The sequence below is a fragment of the Ornithodoros turicata genome, chromosome 1 (assembly GCF_037126465.1).
Source record: "Ornithodoros turicata isolate Travis chromosome 1, ASM3712646v1, whole genome shotgun sequence".
Taxonomy (NCBI): Eukaryota; Metazoa; Arthropoda; class Arachnida; order Ixodida; family Argasidae; genus Ornithodoros; species Ornithodoros turicata.
The window spans coordinates 67,391,816-67,410,719 of record NC_088201.1 but is presented as its reverse complement, the minus strand read 5'-3'; positions in this window follow the sequence as shown (position 1 = coordinate 67,410,719).

Sequence of the window (18,904 nt, the reverse complement as noted above, 5' to 3'; positions counted from 1 at the left end):
TGTAAGGTCATTTGTGAAATTGAGCACTCGCTTTTCATACGTCATGATTTTTGTTCTCAGATGTCATAATAATATGAACCTGTGAACATCCGCACAGTCCGCAGCGTCCGCGCCACGGAAGGAGGTGAGGGGGTTGGACGCTCCCCCCCCCCCCCCCCGCTGAAAGCACTTTGCTGCCCCCCTTGAAAAAAATCCGATAAGAGCGCCCCATGGACGCAGGCCCTGACTAAGACGCTTTAGGCGTGCCTGCAAGTGGACGACCTCTCGCCTCACCGTCTTCACTGGTGGATTTCGTAGATCTATTTGAAGCAACTTAGACAGCTAAAAATTAAGTTCATCTAGCATAAAAAAGTCAAGCGCCATAAACGCGAAATAAAATCACAATATAAGTGTGGTGAGAGACGCGATTAGTACTTGTCCGGCTTCAACGGTTTTGTGGTGAGCAATTGTCCGGCCTCAACAGTTTTTTGGTGAGCAATTGTCCGGTGAGCAACTGTCCGGTGAACAACTGTCCGGTGAGCAATTGTTCGGTGAGCAATTGTCCGCGCCCCGCTTTTGCCTCGTCAGGCATAGTACCTTCACATCAGATATAAGTGTCCTGTTTGCTAGGCCACAGATGTAATAGAGGGTAGTGCCACATTTCTCACTTCTTGAACTAGAAAAACTTGCCATGCAAATAAGATTATCTAAACATTGCCAGAATGAAGAACTTGACACTGTGCTGGGTACTCCAACATGTTCAACCTGGCAGCACTTCATATTCATTCATTCTTCTTGTAAGTGCACGTATACTTAAAATTGGACAACTGCCATTGAAGCAACCTTGTCCTCAATTTCGTCATGACAGAGGGTATACAGTTTATCACAAACCTAGTAACCCGGTAGAAATAGTTGAGGCTATCCTCTGCCTTGTACGGCGCACTTCGTAGCAGTATACACACAGTAGAAGTGTTCTCCTGGTCCACAAATGCTCTGCCGAAGGTAAAAAAGTCTTACCAAATAGGCAAGCAAGGCCTTGTTTGCCCAGAGAAACAAAATATGAAACAACAGCATTTAACGTAAATAACGTCATACTTCGCAACTAAGACTGGTGATACTGAAGATCTAACATTTTGGGTTACAGGGGACAAAAGAGGAAAGAGCCTCGCATGAATGGAGCACCGCAGCATTTTACTGTTACTTCGAAAGTATAATGTCACAAAATTTGGTGAGAGTCAGTTGGTATATTTGGTTTGTTGGTCACCTACTGCACCTCTTGGATTTTATTAGCATCATTTGTGTTTCCACCAACCAGGCGCTAAGCCTGACTGTGCTAGAAATATGAAATATATATCACTGCCACATACAGATCTATTATATTAGGCCTCTATGATATATATGGACCTTCAACGTTGTTTTGGCCAGATTTCACCCGTGGCCTTTAGTGAAAACCGAACTATAGAGCTGACAACAGACTTGCAGACTGGGGTAATTGTCTATTTATATTTGCCAGGGGAGCGCACATAAAAAACCAGAAATAATGCACTGTACTAACTATACGTTCAAACAAATACAAATATAGTTTTGTAGCCATTTGCATGTAAACACATTACAGGTGAACAACAACCAGTGGCATATCCAAGGAAGTGAGATGGGGCGGTTGGGCGATCACCCCTCCCAAAACGTCAGTTTATATATTGGGTTTCCTTCTCTCCCCTCCATGAATCCGCCAGCCGCACCCAGTGGCCAACCAGGGTGAGAACACAAGCATACTACCACAGCAGCCACAATCATGAAATTCTGAATTACCATTTATCAGAAAGGAATGACCAGCCTTGAAATCATATTGTTGGCTGCTGCTCAGTTCATGAAAGTGACCTTTATCAACGACAGGATGGTTAAATACCAAGCGATCTAGTGATAAGTATTCATAATAGGGAAACCCCAAGACGAGGGACAAGAAGGAACATACACACACAGCTATCACCGTGATCTACTATCATTAGAAAGGGCAGTCTTATCATTAGAAGCCAGATTTCTAGGCACATACACGCAAGAAAAAACTATGTTTTTGGCACCTGCCTATGCTGAGACAACTATAGCTCCACACATTTTACCATTCCGAAAATATATGTTGCAATAAATATAGTCTCTACTTTATTGTGGTTATTAGTCGACGCTGCTGAGAATGTGGGAATACTGACATGTACAACCTATGCTCGTAAAAATGACCTTCGCACACAACACAATGTAGGCCAACCACAGTTCAGAATGATGTCCTCTCCCTTCCCATTGACTTAAAACATTTTTGTGCGACTTTGCATAAGGGGAAGTTCGTACAAGAAAGGCATACTCTTCCTTTTGAGGAAATCAATATTCAGAGCGTTACAGTGATGGGCAGTACTTGAATTACCAAGTACTCAAGTGACAGTCCGGTTGAAAACATGGGTCTGGGAAACACCGTCCTATGATTTCTAATACTCCTGACAACCAACATGCAAAATATTTCAGAAGGAATAGTCCTATCGCACGATTTATAATCGATTTTTTTCTATGCCGCAGTTGGTTCCGAGTAAAGGCCGCAGGGAGCTATCGCGTGACGTCCATAACAGCAAAGCCGCACGTGACTGCGCATGCCTGTTTGTGCGATAGTTGGTTGTTGCCTGCTAGCATTTGCCCATTATGATGATTTTGAGTAGCAATCACACGTTATGCAGAGTAAAATGCAGAGTAGCGTAAATGTAAACACAGGTATCACGATGCAGCCTACGGTAGAGTACAGTCATAGAAAAAAAAAAAAAAAAAACACCTCTATGCATTTCCAGCAACGGCGCAGTCCTGCTCACCACTGTGTCCATTGGGGACGTCATGCTCACGTGATGTATGACGTACATAGAAGATCCTTGGGGCAAGGAATATGCGAGGGAGAAAAACGGAACCGGATGTCTTCAGAGGAGTAGGTTTCATTTGGTGTCTGGAAAACCACGCCGTTTTGTCAGCTGAAACTTTCCACACATCATGTAAGCTCCGTGGCAGTTGAAAAAAAATCAACTTACAGTTTTCCTTCACTTTAAGTACATTTTAAATCGTGTACTTTGTACCGTACCTCAACTACTTTTTTCCGAGTACTTTCCCATGAAGTACTCAAGTACCCAAACTTGGACTCCAGACAAGATATCACGAAAGAATATCAAAAAAGCACCCTACTAAAAGCGCTAAAATGGGAACAAGAAGACGAAAACACACAGATAGGGCTATCTCTGAGTTTTCGTCTTCTTGCCGTCACTTTAGCGCTTTTAGTGGGAAGCAATACCAAGAGTCCCAGTCTGACATTTTACCAAAAAGCATGTTTGTGCTTTTAAAGAGCATATTTGTTGAAGTAAATCTATTGTTGAGAGGCTTGAAATGTTGAAAAAGTATCAACGCTTCTATGATTATGTAAAACGAATGGAATGCAAAGACACGCCCACATTATGAGACTGCAACCGGCAGCACAATGGCTTGGTCCATTGTCATTTCAGTTCTCCCAATGCTGGGTTCTATGCTTTTTTATATTGTTTCCTTCATTTGCAATTAATAATCATTTTTTATCACATTATATGTGATATATAATCTCTTATAGAGAAATATATAATCTCTTGTTGCCTTGTATTTTTGCCCCTTGAAATTTCCTAGCCTGTTATAACAGAAGATCAGTACCGGAACACCACACTAGGCGGGTGATCTTGGATCAGTCAGGGTATAATACTATTTTGCATAATCACAGCACAGCTGACTGATTACCTCTCTACATGTAACTGCAAATTATGACATCTGATTAAGTTCAGGTTCACGGGTTAGCACTTAACCTATAGGACTTTAGGGCTTCAGAGCATTTGTCAAGAGTACTCGCTAAAGTTTTGCAAAAAAAAACAAAAAGAAAAACAATACACAGATACTAAACAGTGAAATGCAAAGGGATACAAATTAAATTGGCCATGTACTTGATGAGTACTTGAAGTACTTTGCCTGCTACTTTGTACTTTACTTGAAGTACATTTGGAGTTGGGTACTTTGTACTGTACTTGAAGTACCAATGACGCCAGGTACTTGGTACTTTACTTTAAGTATAATTTTTAGGTACTTTGCCCATCACTGGAGCGTTATCATTCTGAGCTGTGGTGGGCCTGCAATGCGTTTAGTGGTGAAGCCGACACTGTAAAACAATCTCCCCCGCTACAATGACAGCCTCCCACAGCCTTTCAAGCTGTCATTTACAATACTGATTTATGGTATGATACATTATTTCTAATTGTGAATTGCACTTTACTGTTTGTGGCAAAAACATACACCATTCTCTTCGATCCCAGCACACGGGTGATAAATGCCACAGAGCAAAACTTCATCATGCTGTTTAATAGTTGTCTGAACATAAACAACTATTACATTACATGATGTAGTATTGCTGTATAGCATTTATGACCCATGTCCTGGGATCGAAAACAAGAGTATCTCTTTTTACCCGTCCTGCCCTGCACGGGCAAAATGTGTTGCGCATGGGAATAACAAAATGGAACAGAGACACTGAGGAAAAACATACACTCTCTGTGTCTTGGGTTTCATGTTGTAATCATGTACCAGCTCGCTTGTGCATTTGCCCTTCTGTACATAAGAATAAGGGTTATGCATTGTACATGTACTTTAGACATCCAGTGTGTGGTGTGTGGTGATAGTAATACCGTAGCCAGATGAAAAATAATGCTCCAAGTGGATTGTTTCGGTACCACAAGCTTGAACTCAACATACCAAGAAGGAGGGCACCTGCATGGCAAGTTTATCTGGAAGTAAGAATCTAAATGTTATCTCAAGTCATTTGATAATCAACATCCTCCTTATACGGCTGCAGGTCGTACAAACAATAGCACACAACATATTCAGCACTTGAATGCACCAGAATTGAAGCCTCTGCAGTAACAACAACACATTTGTGACCAAAACACAACAGCCGACAGATTTATTTTACTTAACCCCGAGAGGAAAAAGCTGTTGCACACATGATCTGCTTGAATGTAATCCTTCAAGCGTATGAAATAACAGCTCATTTGTGACCAAAACACATCAGCTGGAGGACTTACATTTCCATTACACAAAACTGCAAAAAAGAATGTGATGTTGCACACATGACGCTGCTTGAATGTAACCGTTGAAGGTTCTGGAAGAACACGGTATTTGTGGTCAAAATACAATTACTTAGCCAAGATTTCAATTTATACCTTATACAAAGCACACAAAATGTGCTGCCATACACATGTTGCTGCTTAGATGTGCGCTGCGAAAGCAACGGAGTAAGGGCACTTCATTTGATGACCACAAACACTCCAGGCATGGTTGCTCTATATAGCGAGTAACAGCTAGGGTATACAAATAAAATAAGTGGAACACAAGTGGTGCAACCCGCCTGATTCATTAGAAAACGAAATGTCCAGCGCCGGCTGCAAGCCTGCTGGCACCGTGAGGTGAAAGTTGAGACGTGGAGTGCGAATTTTCCGGCGATGCTAAGATGCCTGCGCAAAAATGAGACGCATTCCAAACCGGTACTGAAAACAAAACAAAACAAACCCGCTGGGGCCGAAAGTCTGACACATATTTTCTTTGCAATGTGCTGACATTCGCACTGCATGACTTACGATTTATCAAAGGAACATTACGCGGCTTCCCCCATCCGCTGTGTTTTGCTGCCTCCGGATCTCCAGCTGCAGACATCGTTGGCACAGCATCCCGGTTGAGATACCTTCGGCTCCGTGTGAAAACTCCAAATTGTTCTTCGAGTTGCGCGATGCTTCAGTAACACTCAGGGGCGAAATGACCGAAGCAAATCACTGCATGCCATGCCGAAACGTCCGCAACCTCGAGTGTGATGTCAAGACAGGGTTTACGGGCCTCAAGTCGGAATCTCAGTGAAACTCAAAATTCACTTGTCTAAAAAAACCTGAAAAGTTTCAAGTAAATACTTCTCACACATAATCAGTGTTCCCCGATTAACACGTCGCACGAGTATCGTTCCACTCTGTAACAGATCACGGCTCCCGTGGAGTTGAGACCTACAGACCCATTCAAAGGATCCGCCCCACAGAAAGCGGATTGCGTGTGGTGTGATGGCAGCTTGTATTACCGCTGGTGGGGATGAAACACACTGTAAAAATACCGTGATTTCTACGCACGTTTAATAGTATCTGCCAACAGCGTGTTACCGTAAACACAAATACTGCGAAAACTACGTAAAACGGTGGCGCCATCATCATGCGCCGGCCGAAAACTTGCATGCGGAGGCAAGGCCAAGCCCAGTACGGGACATTGCCGTCATTCGCAACCGCCGGAAGCGGAACATCGTGCGCGGACGATCGTTGATGGAGGACGAAGTGGTCGTTGTAAATCTCGTGAATGCACGTAGTCAGGTAAGCACATTTCTGTTCGCAGATCCTGTTCTTTGCGGTTTGAGCAACTTATGGGACACCAGTAAATCGTGGCTCGCGTTTGCTGTGAAGCGTCTCCCTAGTTCAGATCTCCGTGTGTCATGCGTCCTGGCTCGTAGGGTCATCAAGGCGCTCTTATTGTAATGTATCGTTGCAGAAGGTGCCCTTGTGTTTTTAACACTCTTATGGGCTACGTTGACCACTGTAGACATGTACATGAAGCGAGCAGAATACCGTGCTGTCATGCATCATGTGTGTACACGGCGGCGAACTATGCAACACTCAGATGTCACATTTTGGGACGTTACAAGAACACACCAGGACGGTCGCCTCGAATCGATTTGCTCTCCGAAACCACGAAATTATGTCACGTCCATTCGTGCTCCCCGTCTGTTCACTACAAATATAGAGATACTGTCACATATAAAGCAGCACATACGAGAGGGCCATGATCAGATATCCTTATGAACGCTGCCAGAAGTTCCGTGCCGTATCCGCGTTTTGTGTACACCTTCTTATGTTCTTCCTTTGAAACAATAAAACGGTGAGTATAATTTCCTTTCTCTTTGCAGTGTTTTGATGCCAGAGCTGACTGATGGGTGCACATGGTTCCTTCGTATGTTCTTCCTTTGAAAAAATAAACGGTGAGTATAACTGCATGTCAATTGGCCTGCTCCCTGTAACAGTTTCTTTTCTCTTTGCAGGGTTTTGATGCCAGAGGTGACTGGCGCTCTCTCATCACTATGTGCATAGAAAATAAATATCAATGTGACAAACATCACAATCTGTTGCACATGGTCATCGCTTAAGCCGCTCTCATTGCTACGACTATATGTAGAAAAAAAAAGAAAGAAAGAGGGGCTCCAGGGACGGGCACAGCACGATAAGGGTACACGGCATATGCCAGTTAGAATTACTGGCCAATGTAGTATTTTTTCACGGGCACAACTTATACGGGGCCACCGTAAAAAAAACGGCCAATGTTTGGCAGCCAACTTTCCATGCATTTGCCCGTTTTTTTTTTACGGTGAAATTCTTTAGAGTGCAGCCGCTAAAAACCACAAGCGACTGTAATACCATGCTGCTAACAGCCGTGCCCGAAAAGTGATCGGCAGGTCAAGAAACTTAAGCTCTCGCAGTACAGTACTACAGCGGCTGAGTACTCGAGGCCAGTTCACAGCTGAGACCCCTGCGCTTTCGAAAACAACTCCTGGGATTTTAACCTGAGGTCTTACAGGAACTTGAAACTGTGCACCACAGGTTGGCTGAAAATTTAAAAAAAGAGCGACACTTTTGGATCTATTCAATCCTGCCCCAGAAACTGTACCGTAGTCTTCAAACGCTTTCAACACTGGCTCGAAGGAACTCTCGCGAGGTAGTATGACGGAGACATCATCAGCGTACGCAAACACAGGCGGTGGGCATTTATTAGGCAGCCTTAGGATAACTGAGAGAGAACACAGTCTCTCGAGGAGGGGGCTGTGGCAAGGGCATACAAGGCGGGGGAGAGAGGGCATCCTTGTCGGACACCACACGTAACGTCAAACGGAGACGATAGACCACCAGCTACGGAAACGACAGTTTTTGCGCCTTTGTATAGCACCTCAACAAAGCGCACCCAACCATCGGCGAAACCATATGCCCTCAGTGTTGAAAATAGGTATATGTGGCGCACACGATCGAATGCCTTCCAGTGATCGAAGAAAGCCACCACTGTTGCTGTGCGTGAACACATTATCCAATAGATGGCATCACGTAGCTCTATCCTGTGGAGGTCTGACGACCAGCCAGGGGCAGAACACGCCTGGCACGGGTGTAGCACCTTTTCTAAGTGCCGCGAAACACGCAAAAGAAGTGCCTTGGCTAAGAGAGCGAAATAAGAAAATTTATTCCACCAGATGAGCATCGTATATACAGTGAGCATACATGAACTATATACAATACACTGTCACAAGAAACTGTACAAAAACAACGCTAGTCTAATTGGGAACTGGACAAAAAACTAAAACCCCAATAGGCAGAAGCAGCCCAACAATGAGCCAAGCATTGTAATACAAGATTTATTTAAGAGGTATTAAGAAAACGTCTTCTACATTTCTGTTAGTTGTGCTTGAAGAAAATCAGACCTTTCTTAAAGGGACCGAAAAGTGAATATTTCTGTGTATATATTCTTATAAAGTGAATATAAAAGTGAATTATTTCTGCAGGAAATTCCGTTATACCACCTGTCAGCCATTCACAAGAAGGATATGGGGTGCTCCGAGAAAATACAATAGAAAGTACTCCACTGGATCTCGATCTGCGTCATGCATGCTATTAGGGATGCTTTCCCATCAGTGCGCTGACCTATAGATGTTGTCAACATATTTTCATTTCTTGTTTGCTGTAAGTTTCTCATTGCGTTTTCTTTGCTGTCACAGCATATTATAATTACTAGTTTGTTCCTGGAGGGTTAAGTAACCTGTGGGCATAGACGTATTTGTAGGTTATACTCATGTCTCAATTGAGTCTCATGTCTCATGTGAGGAGTAAGTAAGATAATTTTCATCAGTGTCATGAACTGTGTTCATAACCTTTTAGTATACTTCTTAGTGACCACGTTTCCAAATCTCAACTAATAATTGAACCAAGATTGGGATTCAGCACTTAATTAACTCTGTTTTGCTAGACGGAGTACTTATAACTGATTCATTATCACGTCACCAACTAACATTTGTAAAGAAGGACTTGAGGGCTGACTTCAAGTATTATTAACCCTTGATCTGGGTTCAAAGTTAACCATGCACCATTGGTGTGCATAGTACTTCAAAATGGCTAAATAAATTATTGCATAAGTTCTCTGTTACTGTAATTGAGATGTACTTTTGTAAAGTACTTTTGACAGCCCTACAAATTGAAACTGGCTTCAGTGTACACTACAAATGCATCGTAACATTTAATTGAAATATAATATAAGGGCAGAAGCAATATTTTGTCACACAACACAAACTATATCTTTCTTTTTTATTGTCCACGGATTTAGGAAACAGAGTAGGACTTCCTGCCCTCTGATGTTTTGACGTACTTGATAGAGTTGTTGATAGAGTACTTGATAGAGTTGTAAAACCTGCAACGAAATAAACAAGAGAAGTATAAACAGTTTCGTCTTTCCCTTTTGAATTTAACAAGCTAGTTATATTTTACCATTTGTTCACTTTTGTATTCTCTGTTGGTGAAAAGATTACAGGAACAATAATGCTGCAGATCGAACGACGACCTGTCATCTTGATGAAGATCAGAACATTTCTTCAGGCATGCTAAGTGAGACAAAAGAAATGTACAATGAAGGTTGTACAAAAACAGCAAATCTCCGTCGACTAAAACTTTACATATGTGGATGTTACCACATCGTGTAGTTTCCATTCAAAAGTAGGACTAGGCAAGGTTGTTTGGTAGGTTGTTTGCATGTTGATGTGCTATACCGTTACAGCACATCAATATATATGAGGGGCAAACACAGTAGACAGCGTGATGGCTGCAAACTCAAGTGAAGATTTATTCAACAGAACAAGAAACTGAAAGCATGAGTATAGAGAAAGGCAGTGCCCATGCAGTGTATGGTGAACCACATTAATCTCTGAGAAGGTAGGATCGGAAGAGCAATAAAGCGAAATGACAGTTGCGTCTGAGATAGGGGAACCCTGCAAATTTAGGACCAATATGATGTGGTAACCTTCACACTGTAGCTCTGACACACATTGAACAATTCCAGTAGTGGGGCTTCAAAGACCACGAACGTTTGCTGTTTCACTGGGCATTCAAGTGTAGAGGATGCATCTATAGAAAATTAATTAGCGTTTCTTAGTCATAAAGTCATGACTACATCTCAACAGGAAGTATTCTTGCACCCTTCAAACAAGCTAGTAGTTCTCATCGGTTTCTTCTCCCCTTGTTGACGTCATACTAATGTTCTGCACCTGTCCAAAGACTCAAAAAAATGTCACAAAGTCTGCAACACGTAACAAATCTAGTGCTTCAATCTGTGGACTTTGCATACCTGCTTTGTCAACTTGAGTGCCTGGATCACAGACACACAAACAGTTTTGCGCCACTTCAACACTGGAAGGCCCCTAAAATTAAATTTGTTGATGTTATAAAATGTTGAGTACGGGACAAGTAGGATAACATAAGTTAAATTGAATACGTCGTCGCTATATTATAATTTATACATGTGTGACGCCTGTACATACCTAAGACGTTGTGTTGAACTCGTCACCTCGGTGAAGCAAAATCAATGGGTATTGAGCATCAGTGTGCTTCGGACGTCTTCGCAATTCGCCTTCTACGGCATCTTCGTAGTCATCGGCAGCAAATGAGCTCAGCACACACGGCACGAGTGCTACATCTAATAACCGAGTGTTTCGAACTACATTCGTTTTCGCGCACTCTCCTGTTGAATCTTGTGGTAGAAAACGACCGCCGCCGATGGTGAACATGATTTTTGCGATGAAAGATGCGAGGCTTTGTTTGTATCTGTCCCTTCTATGTTGTTCCAGCCTCAGAACATCAGTTTCTCTCATGATTTTTGCATCCCCGAACACCAAAACTACACCAGCCATATGTAGGTCTCTCGAATAATTGACACAACAACCACGAACATGTCATTCACTTCCCTTCGTGCGGCCAACACGACAACCCACGACGTAAACAATAAACGCGATAACACAGACGGCCTTGCAGATGGCGCGGCGGATCGTAGCTCGTAGCGGCGAAGTAGCTGAATTCTTTGATAACGTAAAAGCTATGGAAGTGAGCGTCATTTTTAAAATTGCGTTTAGCTGTAAGATAGTGTGCGTCAGCTTTGTTCTCTAAAAAATTAACTCTCACGTGGTAAGGGTTGACCAATCCCTGGGAGCCTTGGACCTGAAACCCAAGTTGCTCTTTTTCGCCGTTCGCTGGCAGCACCGTCCATGTTCCGGCAATCTTCAAAATATTTATACGTAAAAAATACGCGGAATTGAGAAGTAATGCTTTCTGTATCTTATCAAACAACGATGTTGTGCACGACAGTGGGCAAAAATATGGGGGTTATTTTTCACTTTTCGGTCCCTTTAACTACGAAAACATCTTCAGCCTGCCACGTGGAAGAAAAAGCCTCCGGTCCCATATAATGTAATTCTTCAGTCACAAAGTTTCGTACCGCGGCACGATGTTTGGCGACTTCTCCACGGATTAGGAGGAACCACCTGTGCTTTACGAGCGCCCTGTTGCGCGCCCGCATAGAACGTGAAAATCAAAAAAGGTTGCTAATCTGGAGAGGCGGTGGGTTGGAGTCCGCGGTGCAACACGCAGCGCCTCCCACTGTAAGGGGCAACGTAAGAAAGACAGCGCGCTATACTTGCGACCAAAAAGACTTTGAGACCGGGCGCTGGTAGAATACGTGGTGGAGGGTTTCCGTTTGACGACAGAAGCAACACAACGAGGTTGCTGTGACAGCCATTCGACGAAGTCGCTCGAGGGTAGGCAGCGCATTCCACCAAGCTTGTCACATGAAATCCCGCGATTCTCCAGTAAGGTCGCTGAACATGCCATTACAAACAGGAATGCGTATGTTTCGAAGTCGACCCCGTGCCTCGTTATTGCTGAGGGTCACACGCTCTGATATAGGCACCGCGGGAACCTCTAAGATATCCTTGCCACGGAGAGAGAGCTCGACTTTGCGAAAGAGGGTTACGAGTGAGCTCTGCAGCTGAAGAGGTTGCCCAGCACGAACACAGTTTGTGAATGAAGGAAGGCCTGGCAGAAAGCGCACCAGAGTGGAGCAAAAGTAAACAGCTAAAGCGTTTGCTGGACACTCCGTATCCCGGAGCACCCGAAGGAGGAGCTTCAGTGCTAGGCCCTCGCAGGCGACTGAAAGATCTGGGATACTCCAGCAACCCAGCGACACCAGAAGTCGCAGGGTTGAGCGATTAATAACGGCCTGCTTTCCGGACCAGAACAAAGAATACAGAATCGTGTTCAGTCGCATGACGATTCTGGAACGGAGAGGGAGAACCTGTCCCAAGTGCCAGAGACGGGCATAAAGAATGGACCTGATAAAGTAACTCTGTTCAGAGAAGCTGAAGGAAAAAAACTGTGCTGACGCCACCTTTGCTCGGTCTGCTACTATGGCATTTTCCCAGTTCGACACCTGGACCCTTCGGCTGTCGAAAACAACACCAAGAATGGGCAGTGGGCAGGTAAGGTGAAGGAGCCTAAAGTCACCAACCTGCTCTTGGATTCGTTTAGCTGGGCACCCGAAAGCACCGAATAACATCGAAACACTTCGCAGACATTGCGTATCGACGCCGCATCACGCAAGAACAGTGTAACATCATCCGCGTAGACAGACACTTTCATTGATCCACTATCCGGCATCGGGAGGCCGCGAATGCCTCCGTGCGCGAGGACATGGCGCACAAACACATCTATCGTTAGGGCAAACAGCAAAGGAGACATTGGGCATCCCTGACGAACGCCACAAGCCACTTTGAAAGGAGGTCCTTCCCGTCCGTTAAAGAAAAGGCTGCTGGTGTGGGAGCTGGAGATATTCCGAACAGCAGAAGAAAACTCTGAGGGGAAACCGTATCTGTCTAGGAGGGAGTGCATCAAGCAGGAGAGCTAGCTATGGACCTAGGAGGGAGAATAAGGGCATCATATAGGGTATGAACGTTTCGATGAATGTCCTTGTTGGTCAAGACGGTATGTGGCTGCTAAACGTACAGCGTCGATGGTATCCGTTGTTATACCGCAAATCAATCAACAAACTGATGTTGATGTTGATGATAATCAACAATAATAAAGGGCAGGGATTGAATTCACCACACGATGAATTCGGCTACTCCCATAAAGAACCTGCCCCCTCCCCCATCCGAAAAAAAAGAAAAAAAAAAGCTCAACGCGAAGTAAGCATCTCAGTAAAGCACACACAAAGAAATCAATCAATCCAACCGATAAAATCCTGACATTGTTCCCGGAATTTACAAACTGCTCTAATTTTACGCAGCAAATCTACATCTCCTTATAAATATCTTGAAAATCAGTTTTAATTTATACTCCGCTATCGATATCTATGCGAATATAACATGTTTTGTCGTTGCTCTTAGGCATCGTGAACACCGCGGTCAACGACATAACCAAAACGCTACTTCGCCCATACAACTTTGAATTTAAATTTAATTATGAGATTATACTCTTGCCTCTACTAGTTATGTCGTTAAATTTAAAACTTGTACCAACATCCGGATCTGTACTAGCAGGTGGTTCTGACGGCAGCGGTACATGTATAACGGCCGGATGGCAGATGGAAGTTCTCGACATGCCTTGGGCAGTCCTTGTGCCGTTCATCAAAATGGCAGAAAAATATACCAGTTTTGCACATCACAAGTGACATCCATTTGAATTAATCTAATCCAATTAACTTGCCACCCACGATTGCATCTGCCATGTAGGATAGGATGACAGATAGCGCTTGGTTGATTGATAGTGCCCCATATTTCAAGACGTCATTTGTCAGACACCTCAAAACATGCCATCAACTCATGCCAAAACAATAAATATGCTTCTACTATTCGTGGAAAATCAGAACATACGGATCAAAATATTTGGTACCGCTAGAACTTGGACGTTGTAGAATATTTTAGTGGTAGAAGTAAGACCGTTTCGATGAATGCCCTTTTGCGTCAACATGGTCTGTGGCTGCTAAACATACATATTCGATGGTGTCGGTTATTATGCCGGAAAATCAAGAAATTGATGTTCATGATTTGGAGGAATGTGGCTACTCCCATAAACAACCTCCCACCCACTCGTAGAAAACAAAAACAAAAATAAGCACAAGGCCAAATAAGCGGTTAAGTGAAGCGCACGACAATAAAGTCAATCAATCCAACCGACGAAAGTATTACTTGATTTGCGGAGAAAATGCCTAGCTGCTTATGGGAACGGACCATTTCTGGGTGCGCGTCTCCGCATGCCCAGGCGGCGGCCGCCATGTTTGTTGGCATGAAAGCATCATTGCTTCTTCTGTGCGGTCAACGTGCGGTGTAGGCTGTTATGCGACTTGGCGAAGCTTTCTTTTTTTTTTCGCAATGCCTGTAATGTGTTGGGTCATCGACTGCCGGAACGTTCAAGGCAATGTTGGTGTACGATTCTTCCGCTTCCCACAGGAAAAGTACCACCAAAAGAAGTCCAGCAAGCGGAGGTGGTACGAGCGTCACCATGATAGCTGGCATGACAACATGGCGTGTTATGAATATGCCTTAACACGTTTCCGAGTGACTTTTTGGGGTGTATCACGTGTTGTGTGGTTCCACAGGAGCATGCTATACCATTCTAAAGAAATGTTATCCTGCTATATCTTCAAAATGTGCCAGCTACGCCCACTATGGTGAGGTAGAATGAATGGCGTGCTGAACGGCGACTGAAACCGGGTCATGACGACGGGCCTGCCGATAGGTACCTACCAAGGGCTCTGCTCGCTGCCGCTTCTTGCGCCCTCACGGCCACGTGACCCCATGTGCAAAGAACACGTGGGAGCGCCAGGGAGTTCCCGGGATGGGCGAAATTGAAGCAATCCATGGCATATACGGGGAGAGAGGAAAAAAATGTGGGCGTGCTGATACGTCACGCTTCGCAGATATGATTACGACCGACGGACGAGTTCGCGTTTGGAATGTTGTGGTAAAGGCAGCGTCTCAATGCATTCAAAGGAAAGGTCACTCGGCTTATCTTCTGTTTTGGCACATTGTGGAAGACTGCTAAAATTTTGACTGCAGGATTTTTTTACACCCCATTGTTGTACAGTTCAACATAACTGCGCTTGTCGCATAATGCAGTGATACACTGGTGCACAATGTATAAAGTTTTGGGCGCTAAAGACTGACCATCGTGATACACGCTATGAAAGTCACACAGATCGTTCCATACGCATGCTGAAATTTTGTTTTAGCCGCCGTTTCCGAAAACAGCGACATGTACTAATAGATGCAGAGTATTTGGAAAATGAATCAGATACCTAAGTCAATTCTTGACAGCAAATTATGCAAGCTGAAGAACATCCCCTTATTTACCTCATAACATATGTAATCTCGTCGTTTGACAAGCAATAGTAGCGGTGTACTATGTATTTGTGACGAACATCGTACTAAAGAGGTAGTGGAAGGTGACATGCTGTTTAGATAGGAAGTCACATCCGGTAGGAACACTCTGTCTCTTTTATACCTTCGCCGTACAAGGAAACGCTTTTGCTTACGATTTCAGAACAGGGTTTATACACTATCCCCCGTATTCCCAACCAACCCTGAGAGCTCCCCATGTAACCTCTAGCCCTGAGGGAGGAGAATTTTGTTTCCCAAAGCGCCGGTATCTGCAAGGGGCGCCCCAAGGGCACGCGCCAGCCAAGTGAGCTCGCGAGCTCACTGTACGCTCCCTGAGGGACGCTCGCCTCTAAACAAACATGGATGACATGTGCATTTGTGGATCGCGTCGTGCGATTCGAGCGTTATACACTCATGGTGGTATTGCCGTAGTGACGGTTCGACGAATTCGTGACTGGGAAAACCACCTTGTGCGGTACGACGAATATGAATTGAAAGAAAGATAAGTTGGGGGGGGGGGGGGCGTGTGCATGAACACTAGAGACTATACTGAACATCAATAGGGGCACGGACAATCCTGGCTTCCCTTGTCCGCCTATTCAGTGATTGTTACAATCTGGCCGTTTAGTACCACACACACACACATAAGGAGACGATGGTGAGATGTGTACATATCATATCCGCAATATCCAACAGTTGTACAACATTTGAATACTGACATGAGCGGAAATGAAGCGCGCTCCTGCGCATGCGTTTTTGCTTCGTTCTACGAGGAATCGGGCCGAATCCCCTTCGAGCCTCCCGACGGCCAGCCCTTCGCTGAGGGCGTGCACGTTTACTTTTGAGAAACGCATGCTGCCCTGAGGGGATGTTCGCCCTCAAGGGACCCTGGGCTACGGGCTCCCTGAGGGCAAAGTTGCGGGTGGTTTGGGAATACGGCCCTAGTCTTCGCTCCATGCTGAGCAATGACCTGTTGTTTTCATGGACGCCAAGACAGAGCAGCCAAGTTCCCCAAGTACATCATGACGAATAAAAAAAAGAGAGAGACAGAGAGAGAGAACTTTCATGACTTTAGTGCTCAGGAGCAGGCATCCTCCTACCAAAGCCGTCCAAACTTCGGAAGATAGCTCCAGCAGAACCAGCAACCCCAAACGGGGTCAAATCCGGGCCACTCCGCGAACGATGCTGAACCTGCGGTGACCTCCTGGGTCTGGGGGTTACTGTGTGTTAGAATGTGAGGTGCCCTTTTATGCTGACATACCATGCCGAGACTGGGAGGTGACCCGGGTTCGAATCTGGGCACAAGCTGTGCTGTCTGAGGCTGGGCTTTCCTCAAACACTGTAGGACAAATGTCAGCACAGTTCCCTAGGAAGTCGGTCCAGAACGCTCCCCCACCCCCGCCCGAGCAACATGTGCCGCCAGACAGGCAGGCAGGTCGCTCAGTCGCCACCACCTTTTATGCTACGTAGTCAGTGTATACCGTCCTGTTTTGATACAGCATTCAGGGTTACCCCCGTAACCTCAGGATAACCATTCGTTATCATTTCCAGAAGGACATCGTCTCGCTGTTATCAGTTATCATGATACATGCCGAGCGCCGCTGATATTTTCTGCAGCGAACGAAGCTGTTCCATAATTTATAGTCTTTACCTTGCAAAATTCGAACACCAGTATTGGTGTCTGACTACTCGCACTTTCACGCGTTCAGCTGGTGAATATTTGGGGAACAAGGACGCTGTAATGGTTATTTTATTGCAGGTTTTATTTTGTCGTTCTTAGTTCCAACTTTAGCGACGCTCTTCCATTCAACAAGCAGGTTACATATACAGATATTTTATTAGTCTGATCTGATGGAGTGTACAATAAAACCAGTGCGAGATGTATACATACAGGCTGTACGGGCTAAAAGGAGCAGTGCGTTTCCGAAACACACTTCCTTCGGTTCTTACATGGCGTCTCATTTCTTGAAAATAGCAAGCAATAAGCAGTAGTTATGATGTGACTGTGACAACTAAGGGATTCAGAACAGGATGAATAGAAAAGTGCTGTTCTATTCATCCTGTTCTGTATCCCTTAGCGACCCGATGTTTCGTTGCTCAACGAAACGTCGGGTGGCTTATCGTTAAGAGATAACAAATGGAGATAATATCGCATGCTTTGATGTAATTTATATCGCATTACATAAATTGCGGTGTGTAGTACATACGGTCGCCGTAGTTGATGAGTAAAGCAATGAGCAATCATGTGTAAAGTACTGCGCGGTCCTATACCTTTGTCAGCCGGTCAGTGTCCGAAGTAGTGATGGGCAAGTCAGTTCACTTTTGTGAACTAATTCATTTAGTTCAGTTCACTCCACTGAACTGTCTAAAAGAATAGTTCATTCGTTCACCTGTTCGCAATTAAACACAATCAAGTAATATAGTCCCAAACTTTAAAGTGGCTCGACCAAGAGAGATACAACAAAATGATGTTACAATTCAGTTTTCCAAAGGTTGGAGAACATCAACATAGCAAACGTAATCTTTCAGGTCGCTTTTTTATTTTGCTTTAATTTTCTATGTATATTTTTAACGAGAAAAGTAATGCACAGATCAATATGCAAGGTGCCGTCGTCATTCAAATGCATGAGAGAGCTTGAAGAAAAGTACAACGTCTAGCGTTGTGGAGGAAAAATTGGGAAGCTTGCAGTGTATTGCCGCAAAAATAGCGTGCCCGCTCCAGGGCGTGCCAGTCACAAGCAGTCAGCTAGAAGTCAGAACATAACGGCGCCACTAGCAGTCCACAACTGCGAGAAGGAGCTCAGAGCGATCTCAGCGCAAGCAGTTCTAAATGATTTACTCTTGTTCAGCGTTCGCCGTTCATATAGTTCACTTGCCCACAGTACTTCAATCCATACGGCGTTCAAAGCCGCTCTGCTGGCTCTCCTTCCCCGCGCTTTTCCTTAACCGCATGCGTCGTGGACGCGTAACAGTTCTGACAGGCGCTGCGAGTACTTCCAAACGACCCGCGGCATCGTTTAGTTCTTTAGTTCATCCAGTTCTCTTCCTTCACACAGTCCGCTCGAAGCTCTCCCTCCCCGCGCCACCCGCGCTCTTTCTTAAGCGCATGCGCTGTGGACTAGCACCTTCTCTGACGGGCAACGGCAGACCTTGCGAGTGCTTCAAAACGTCCCGCGGCATCGTTTAGTTCTTTAGTTCATCCAGTTCTCTTCCTTCACACCTTCACTAAGTCCACTTGAGCATCCTCGCCGCACCGCCCGCGCTCTTCCTTAAAGGGACTATCGCATCCATCTCGGTCGATTCCGAAACTTCAGTACCACAATATTTCTCAGTGCCCTCTGACAAGGGCAGCGAAAA